A 10361-nucleotide genomic window follows, 5' to 3' on the forward strand; every position below is an offset into this window, starting at 1 on the left:
GTATTTAGTGTCAGAATGGGAATTTATTGGCAAAGCCAGAGGACATTGCTTCAGAGGCAGTTAGGTTTTTAAAGTCATTATTATCTTCGGAAAATGGAAATCTCAGCAATGATATTATATCTAATATTCCTCCTTTAGTATCTTTGGAAGACAATAAGATGTTGGTGTCTCCCTTTTCCTTAGAAGAAGTTAAGAGTGTTGTCTTTGCCATGAATCCAAATAAAGCCCTGGGACTAGATGGTTTTACTCCTTTATTTTTTTAGAAATGTTGGGATTTTGTGGGAAATGATGTTTTCTTGGTTCTCAAGGAATCTAGGAGAAATAGGTCCATTTTAAAAGAACTTAATACTACAATGATTGCAATTGTTCCTAAAAAAGAGGATACTAAATCTTTTGCTGACTTCTACCCCATTTCTTTATGTAACACTTTGTATAAGATATTTACGAAGGCAATTTCCCTTAGGTTGGCAAAAATTCTACCTAGGATCATTTCATTAGAGCACGGTGGTTTTGTTCCCAGAAGGGAGACGATAGAGGGTGCAATTGTACCACATGAGGTGCTGCATTCTATTTCCACCCAAAGAACCCCAGCCATGATACTTAAACTAGACATGATGAAGGCTTATGATAGAGTAGAGTGGGGCTTTATGTGTTGTTCTTGAGAAATTAGGTTTTTCCAAGGCCTGGGTCAAATGGATTCGTGCATGTATTTCTTCTACAAGATTCTCAGTTTTAATTAATGGTTCTCCTTGTGGTTTTTTCACTTCCTCTAGGGGTTTGAGACAGGGAGATCCCCTTTCTCCCTTTTTGTTTATTCTCCTAGCTAAAACCTTTAGTTGGGCTATTAGGGTTGCTAAAGTGGGGGGGCTTTGGAAAGGTATAAGGATTCAGAATATTCCCCAAAGTATTTCTCATTGTCTCTTTGCAGATGATACTCTATTATTTGGACATGCTTCATTAGTTGAGGCAAAAGTGATTAAAGGAATAATACAAAATTATGCATCATTTTCTGGTCAGAAAGTGAATGGTGATAAATCAAATATTTTTTTCCTTAATACATCACAACTAGTTCAACATAGGTTGCAATCATTTTGGGGATTTGAGACTGGAAATCTTCCATGTACTTACCTTGGGATTCCTTTCTTTGTTAAATAGGATAAGATTGGTTTTTGGGATAAGATTATTTCAGTCATTTCTAAAAGAATTCTCTCATGGAATCATAGATGGTTAACTTTGGCAGGTAAAATTGTTCTCATCAAGTCTGTTTTGAATGTTGTTCTCATATATCTCATGTCTATTTTGAAGTCTCCAAAAGTAGCCATTGTTAGGTTACAGGATACTCTTAGAGATTTTCTTTGGAACAATAATAAAGATGGCAAGAAGAAACTCCCTTTAGTTGCATGGGATAAGGTATGTTTGCCTAAGGAACTTGGGGGAATAGGAATCAGAGTCTAGAGAATCAGATTTTAGCCTTAGGTGCTAAGTTGGTTTGGAAATTATATGACAAGCCGAGCTCCTTATGGGCACATATTATGTTTGCCAAATATTTAAATAATGGATTGTTCATAATGGTACAAAGGTTAGATTCTGGGATGAAGTATGGAATGGACACACACCTTTGGTGAATATTAGGGATTGGTCTCCTCTGATCACTATTCTTTCCTCCCTTTGGGGTGTTTTTGTAGAAGATTATTTTGAAATTGTGACTAGTGGACCCTTTAAGCTAGCTAGATGGAATTTGATTGATTTCTTAGATGTTGATCAAAGCATAAAATTAGATTTTGAAAAGATTTTGGGGGATAGAATTGTATTTCTTTTTGATTCTGAGGATGAACTTATTTGGATAAAGAATATTTATGGTAAGTACACTGTTAAAGATGGTTACAACTCTCTTATGGTTGCTAAATATTTATCTTCTTGGCCTTATAAGTTGTTTTGGCATTCGACTTGTCTTCCCAAAGCTGGAGCCTTTGCTTGGTTGGAAATTCAGGATAGAGTCCTTACAGGTATGAGACTAGACAGGTTTGGTATTACTGTTGTTTTCCCTTGTGTCCTTTGTAACAAAAATTTGGAATCTTCTTCACACATGTTCCTACATTGTGATTATGCTTATGATTATTAGCAGTGGTTGTTTCAGAAGTTAAATATATCCTTTTTTATTGGTAAGGATCTCATTTCCCATTTTAGATCTTGGCCCTTTATGTTTGCCTCATCTTTTTATGCATGCCTTTGGATCATATCTCCATCTATTGTGATTTGGAATGTTTGGCTAGAGAGAAACAACAAGATATTTAAAAAAACAAGGTCTCTTGTGTCTGAGGTTCTATTAAAAATTGAATCTTCAATCTTTGAGGTTGCTTTGTCATTTATTTATAAGAATTTGGAAAATCTTACTTCTCTTTCGCACTGGGATAGTAGAGTTACAAGAGTTTGGAAGCTGCTATCAGTTTTACCCTCTCATGGTTCAATTTTAAAAAAGAATGATGCAATAGGTAAGAGATGCTCTGCTAGATGGAAACCTCCTCTGCAGGGGCACTTTAAACTAAATTTTGATGGGGCCTCTCGTGGTAACCCTGGGCCGACTGGGATAGGCATGGTAATTTATTATCACAATGCAAATTTTATTCGAGCTAAGTGTCATGCTATTGGTTTTAAAACTAACAATTATGTGGAATTTCATGCTTTGTCTTTTGGATTGGATATGGCAATCTCTTTGGGAATTAAGGACTTAATAATTGAAGGTGATTCTATGGTGATTATTCAATGTGTTATGAAAAAGAAATCGAATTGTTGGAATTTGCAGTATATACTTGATCCCATTTTACAAAAATTAGAATTGTTTGAATCTTTCTTGGTATCCCATTGTTATAGAGAAGTTAATAAGATTGCAGATTATTTGGCAAATTTAGCCATTGATAGCAATGCTAATCAGTGAGAGGTGGGTTTTGAGGAAATTCCTTCTAGGGTATGGGAAGGTTTGCAACAATAGTCATATGATTTTCTTGAGTAACGTCGATGTAAAATTTTATGATGATAATTATTCACGCTTTCCCCTTTCATTTCAAGTATTCATGTTCATTGTCTAGAGAAGAGTTCGAGGTCATGGTATTTGATATAATAGTGTTTTTCCAAAGGTTTTTTGATACTTTCTTTTTTGGTAGGAAGGTTTTTGGCTCATGGGATTTGGCACAGCGCTTTGGAAAATTTTGTCTTCTTCCATTGATAGCAACTATGGAGTCTACATTTGAAAATTATCCGATGGGTTTTTTTGGCAAATTATCATATGGGCTCTATGCAAAACTGATATTATATGTGTTGTGACTGCATTTTGTATGTGGTTTTGGGTGGGCTATATAAATTGATCCATTAGATACTATAAGTTTATTTTATGAGCTATGATCGGAGGTTTTCTTCCTAGGGTTCTTTCCTCTAGTATGCTCTTTGAATCCTGTGTAAAAAATAAAAAATATTAATAAAAAAGTTTAGTGGAATAATCCACTTTTATTGAAAAAAAAAATTAAATAAATTTTTATTTATTTAATTGATTCATCAACTTTTTCTCTCCATGACACTTGTCATCCATATCTTGATTTTATTTTAACTACCCCCTTCATATTTTATTATTTCCTCTACCCACCCTTTAATCCTAGCCGACCATTTATCCTTTCACCTCTTAATCATGTCCCTCCATTTTTTAGGGTCTCTTCTATATAAGAGGATCCTTTTATCCTTATCAACCCTAATAATCTAGAACTATCTAATGTGATCAATCAACTTTCATTCTATCAAGAAATCAAGCATCTACACAACCATAATTTGTTCTTTGTTGACCTCTTATGCACAATACAAAATTTGAGAGAAACTATATCAAACAAGATCAATGGAGATAAAACCCTACTAAGCATGTGAATGGTATAATCTTTCATGTTTTGATATTTTACATGTTTTAGGTTCTTCATTAGTGTATGGTAGATTCTTAATTGTAGAACTAGGGTTTTATAAGGTTGGATATTTGTTGGTTATATAATAGTTTAACATTCCATTTTCACCATATAGAGACATATTTTCTTGCTATTATCATTTGCGGAAGGTGTTATAGTTTGTTGTTTGATCTTACAGGCTTGTATTGCAAACTTATGTTGTTAAATTCAACTTCGTATAAGAGTGAAATCTTTACTTCAACATGTACCTATCAAAGCTTAATCTTTGCTAAAATTCAACATGGTATGAAAGTTCAATCTTTGCCAAAATTTAATATGGTATCAAAGCTTAATCTTTGCTAAAATTCAACATACTATTAGAACATGGATTTAGAAAACCCCTTCTTGAGCTTTAAGAGTTTTTCTTTTTTGAAAATCATTGCAGGGTCACTAGATTTGTATTCTTATGTGGATGTGGAAGTGGGCAATTTTTTAGAGCAAAACGAGCATGAGAATTTTTTTAAAAATTCCACTTTTAGAAAGTTTCTATTTCCAAAAAGTTTCTAATTTTGAAAAGTTTCTATTATTGGAAAGTTTTCATTTTCAAAAACTCTCTATTTTAATTTTTTTTCTATTTTAGGAAACTTTCTATTTTCATACATTTCTATTTTTGGAAAGTTTTTACTTTTGAAAAGTTTCTATTTTCATAAACCCTTCAAGCCTTCCAAGCCCTAACTGACATGCAATTAATTCCATAACTTGGTCATATGGAGTCAAAAAATTACACAAATAATATATTGTTAGAAAGCTAGTTCTAAAATCAATTTGATTATGCAAGTGGTTTTGTTAGATTCTACTCCAATTTTTCATACCAATCTTCAATTTTTCATTTTTGGAGCCATAACTTGCACACTCGGACTCTATTTCTTGAAATCAATGTATATTGTTGGAAAGGTGGTTAAATAATCTATCTAGATCTATTGCTATTGTTTATAGATTTTATCCAGGTATTTTTTTATTTAATCTTTTGTGTTTTTAGTTTATGGTTGATTTCTTGGTCATTTTGGCTCCTAGAAACTTTATGTTTGTGTTAAAATGACTTCTCTTGGGTTGTTCTACATGCATTTCCATGCATTTCTTTGTTTGCAAACACACTAAGATAAAGTGACACTTTTGTGTATAGCTTTTGGGGAGTTTCTACATTCTATTGTGTCTTATTTTTTACATGCACTATATTATAAAGTGCCATAGGGGTTTGTGTAGTTCCTTTTGTTTTGCCATCACACTTTTATTTAATGAATGTCCCTCCATGATGCCATTGAATTCTAGAGAGTCTCTTCCCATTCCTGTGTGCATATATTACATACCCTTTTTTAGTTGCAGGTACTTTCTTGTGCCCATTCATATTATCCTTCATGCATGACTTGGTGACACCCAATTTTAGTGGACCTATCACCTCTCTCCATTGTTAGTATTATGGGGGGTTTCTATTGTTGGTACTAATACTTAATTGCTTTTTCTTTTGGAGTGAGCTACATATTTAGTATTTGTTCCTATGTACTAGTCGAATGTGGTAGATCTATTTAGATAAGATGAATTTTTTCCCATATATCTACATTCTTGCATTCTAGTCTTATGGAGGCGACCTTCCATCTTTTGTTGATTAGTGTTCTTGAAACTATTGGCACTTGCATTTTCGACTAGCAGATTATTCTTTCATGGTTGACTAGTGTTGTTGGCATCACTCGTATAGATTCATATGTCATCTATATCCTTGATTTCCAAATGTTTTACCTTTGTTTGACTTATTTTTGTTCAAGTAGTGTCATTTGAGGCACTCATGCAGATTATTGTCTTCTTGATCCTAGTCATCATCTTGTTTTTAGAGAAGGTTCTTCATTTCAGCACTACAACAACCTCTGTGTTTGATAGTTTTCAACAACTTCTTTGCGTTTTGAGGATGTTCTTCATGTTTCTATTCTTTTTTGGGACATTTTATTTTAGGATTCTTAGTCCTTCATTCTCCTTTTGTCACTTTTGGAGAGGAGTTTTTGACCACTGGGTTTTTCTCCTTTTATCTAATTTTGAGAGATATTTTTTGTACATGGTTACCTCATTAGGCCTTTTGTTATCAAGGTCCATTTTTGCATTCATACATTTAGAAGTTTTTTACTCCACCACAAGTTTCACTTAAGGGAGGGTGTTAAAGCATTTTAACTATTAGTTATGCTTTTTTGCTTAAGCGCACTTAGTTGCGTTTCTAGTTTAGCTAGAGTTGAGATTTTTTTAGCTCCTCATGCTCTCACTTTAGTTCTACTAAATTAAAATTAGGGAATCTTTGTACTCTCTATAAAAGAACATCACTATGTATTGCAATTTCATCCTACAATCTTTTCTTTTGAGTAATATGGCATATTTTTCTTGCTGTTATTGTTTGTAGAAGTTGTTCAAGTTTGTTGTTTGATCTTGCAAGATTGTGTTGTAAAATTTAACATGGTATCAGTGTGCAATCTTTACTTCAATAGTATAGAGCAACTACATGCCAGTTTCAATAATATATTGAATGCTAAAATGAATATGCAGTGATTTCATGCGTGGAGTAAAGCTCTTCACAAATTCTTGACAATGATTTAAAATATTAGCACATTGTGTGTAGAGATATAATTTTTTCACCACTTGTTATAAGAGAGCTCTTAGTTTACTATATTATTGTTAAAGTTTTGATGTCAAAGTGTCTTTAGTAATTGAAATGTTGTTTAAGATTGCCTTTGTTATTGAAATGACAAGTCAAATTATGTTTAGGTCGATTGTGCTACCAAAGTGTTATTTGAAGCATATAATAATGCTGAAATATGTATGTGTTATCAAAAACACACATTCATGGGATAAAAATATTGTTCAATGACTAGTTGGTGACTTGAAAAATATCAAGCTCGATGATCTTTTTATTGCATGGGGAGTCGAAGAATGGAAAAATTATAAAATGTGGAGCAAGTTATTTATAGATAAACTATCATTGACTTTTATGAGTTTGTGGTTGTAGATGTCTACACGAAGACCAACTGACTATTAACAACTCTTCCTAGCACTCATCGTATTAAGGAGGAAGGTTATTGTATATTTTTGGTCCAATGTGTAGGTAGTTTGATAGTGATAAAAGACTATAAAAATTGGGTTGTGAAACTCATAAAAGGTATCACAACACACAATCTAAAATCCTAAAATTCAATTTTATAATTTTTGAAATTGTTTTTACTCATAAGTTTTTCTAAATGTCACCAAAATATAATGTAGAAAATTTGACCTTAAAAAGGAAAGGTTATTTTCCATTTCCAAATTTTTGCATTTTGATGATTATGTTGTGATTGTCATTGATGGACACACACTTGCTATGAGATCACTTTGAGAATGTATGAATTATTCTAAACCGGTAATTGTTCCAAACTGGTATCAAGTTGTAGTCTTTAGACTACTATTGTTATGCAGAAAGTGTTTACTGATCTCAAGCGGTATAAAGACCCAAGCGGCATAGAGAGATCAAGCGGTTTAAGGATCTCAAGCAGAGCGGAGCAAAGGAGCCAGAAGCGGCAGTTATCTTATTCCTAGTCTTCAATTTTTGTAAACCAATAATTTGTTTGAACCGGTATTACTCTAAGTCACCAACTGGTAACCAAAAAGTTTGACAAATCGGCAATACTCTGTGATGAGTTACCAACCGGTATATTTTTGTGATGAGTTACCATCCACCGACACTTTGATGGTGTTTTTGTGTCATGTTATCAAATGTGTCTAGATACAATGAACCTAGGAACTTGTAATGAAATCCTATTGGACCGACATGAAATCAGATTCCTTTTAAGGACATCATGTCTAGGGTTTTGAAAGAGAGAGAGCATGCAAGTATAGCTGTTAGGTTTTGTAGTGGTTGAAAGAAAACCTCTTCAATGTGCGATCTTAACTTAGAAGATCAAGTCTGTGAGTTGTAATAGAGTAAGGAGTTATTGAAGACTGAATTAATGCTCAAATGCATTAGCTATGAGCTACAATGGATCTAATGAAGTAGGCTATGCCATTTGCTAGATCATTCACTTATTGATTACTCACATCTTTGACAAGTTAGAAACCCTTAACCGGGTAGGCTCAGAAAAGCATTTGTAAATCCTCTAACAAGGTGGTTCACATTCATGGATCTAAAATCCTCTCACAAGGTAGTCTTTAATCAAACTTATCTCCTAACAGAGATTCAGATTCCTAACAGGATCTATTCTGGTAGAGAACATTGTATGACCTTAACTAGTCTGACCTTAACCGACCTGGTTACTATTCTGCAGATAGTTACTTGTGAGTTTCATCTCACTATGGTTTTTTCCCATTTGTGTTTCCACATCAAAATCTCTTGTGTTATGGTGATTGTGCTTCTATGGGTGAATGCATTATTTGCTATTTGGTTTGCATGTGTGTTAACCGGTTTGTTTGCTAAACTATTTTACCGGTTTACTACTAGACTATTAAAGTGTTTAAGTACAGTATTTTTTGGTATACTAATTCACCCCCCCTCTTAGTATTCATCAATTAGTATCAGAGCCAACCTTTCTATAAGTCTAACCACTTGGAAAGAGATATGGGGGTATACATTATGAGGGAACTTACTCATTGGCTCACTCAGTTTGAGCAAGCCTATGATGAACTTATGGTCAAATATAAGGCCTCTCAAGCAAAAAAAAGAGAGCATGCTGAAAAACTGATGGAGCTAACTGAAAATAGTTCTTTTGATGAAGCGAAAATGGAAGCCCTAATTCAAGAAGTTGAAAAAATAAATGAGTCCAATGCCAACCTAAGAAGGGAACTTGAAGGCCTAACTATCAGAATGTGTCAAGAGCTTGAGAACTAGAGGAAAGCTGAAGATCTGGTAAAAGACAAAGACCATGATATCTCCAAGCTGAAGCAAGAGACTAGTGCACTTACCGCTCATCTTCATGGAAGCAAAATGGAAAAAGAAGAAGTGCAAGGTGAACTAAACATGGCTATCTCTGAGAATGCAACCTTGAAGGAATCCAATGCTACCATTTCCAAAGAACTCACTGAATCAAAGGAAATACTTCCCAAATTCAATAAGAGTTCTATCAAGCTAGAGTAGAAGCTTGAATTAGCTAAACCAGTAAAGAATACCAATGGACTTGGTTTCTCTGAATATGAGGAAGGAGAGACCTCTGGAACAAAAAGTGGAGCATCAAAGAAACAATCAACATCAAAGGATAAAGGTAAGCAAAAGTTCAAACCTGTTTGCTTTAATTGTCTCAAGGAAGGATACACTACTATTGTATGTAGAAGTAAGGCTTACAATAATTTTCCTTATTTTCTAAATGATAAGCCTAGATCCAATAGATTCAATGGTAATTGTTATGCATGCAACAAGTTTGGGCATAGAGAATTTGAATGCAGGTCTATCATGCACAATACCAGAAGGTATCCTCAAAGGAATCAAGGAGTTTTTCCTGATCCCTCTGGGAACCGGAACCCAAACTGATTTAATACCTATAGTCATCAATGAGGTAGTGGTGGCTATCAAGCGGCAACCAGATGGACAACAATCTTTATGATTTTTCATGGTCATGGTCACACTACTGCAACATGTAGAAGGAAGAATGGAAACATGAATAATGGACCTTGGAGAGCACCTAGAATGGTTTGCTATAACTCCAACAAACCGAGTCATACAACAAGATTTTGTAGAGCAAGAAAGAGTATATCAGATGATATACCAGTCACTCCGGAAGGAAAAATTGATGTTGAAATTGTTCAAGCAAATATGAGGAAAACCTGGAAGAAGAAGCCAGAAGAAGTGATTCAAGAAGAACCGGTTTCTGCACCCAGTGTGGAAGTCGTTGAACTGGCAAACTAAGCATCATAAAAGATTAGAGGGAGAAAATGGTGAAATATCTCAAACCCTCGGTTGACACCGTTAAAAAACCTTAACCAGTATGAGATACCTATTAGATTGGCAGAAGACCAGAAACAGTAAAATTAGGGTTTACGCCCTAATAGTGGAGCATTTATTATGGTAGGTGGAGAATCTGTTTAAAAGGAATTTTCAAATCATTTCTCACTATCATTTTTTTGAACAAATAATTTTCAAGTGCAGAGCGAAGAAAATCAATTTACATTGCGATTCAAGGAATTTATTAAAATCCTGATGAAGAATCTGAAGCAAACATCTGTTGGAGAAGTGTAGAACGCAAAGCAGTATTTCAGTAACCGAAGGACTGTGGTTCAAAGTTCAAATTGTGAAGCCCTAAATTTTGATCTACGAAGGTATTTTTCAAAATTCCTTGTTTATCATGGCTTTAGCATCACATGCTAGCTCTACTGTACCCGTTGATTCTATAGACTTCATTCAATGAAAGGCAAAATACAATGCCCTATCTCAAATACCCGCTGGTG

Source organism: Cryptomeria japonica, chromosome 2 (assembly GCF_030272615.1).
Source record: "Cryptomeria japonica chromosome 2, Sugi_1.0, whole genome shotgun sequence".
Classification (NCBI taxonomy): domain Eukaryota; kingdom Viridiplantae; phylum Streptophyta; class Pinopsida; order Cupressales; family Cupressaceae; genus Cryptomeria; species Cryptomeria japonica.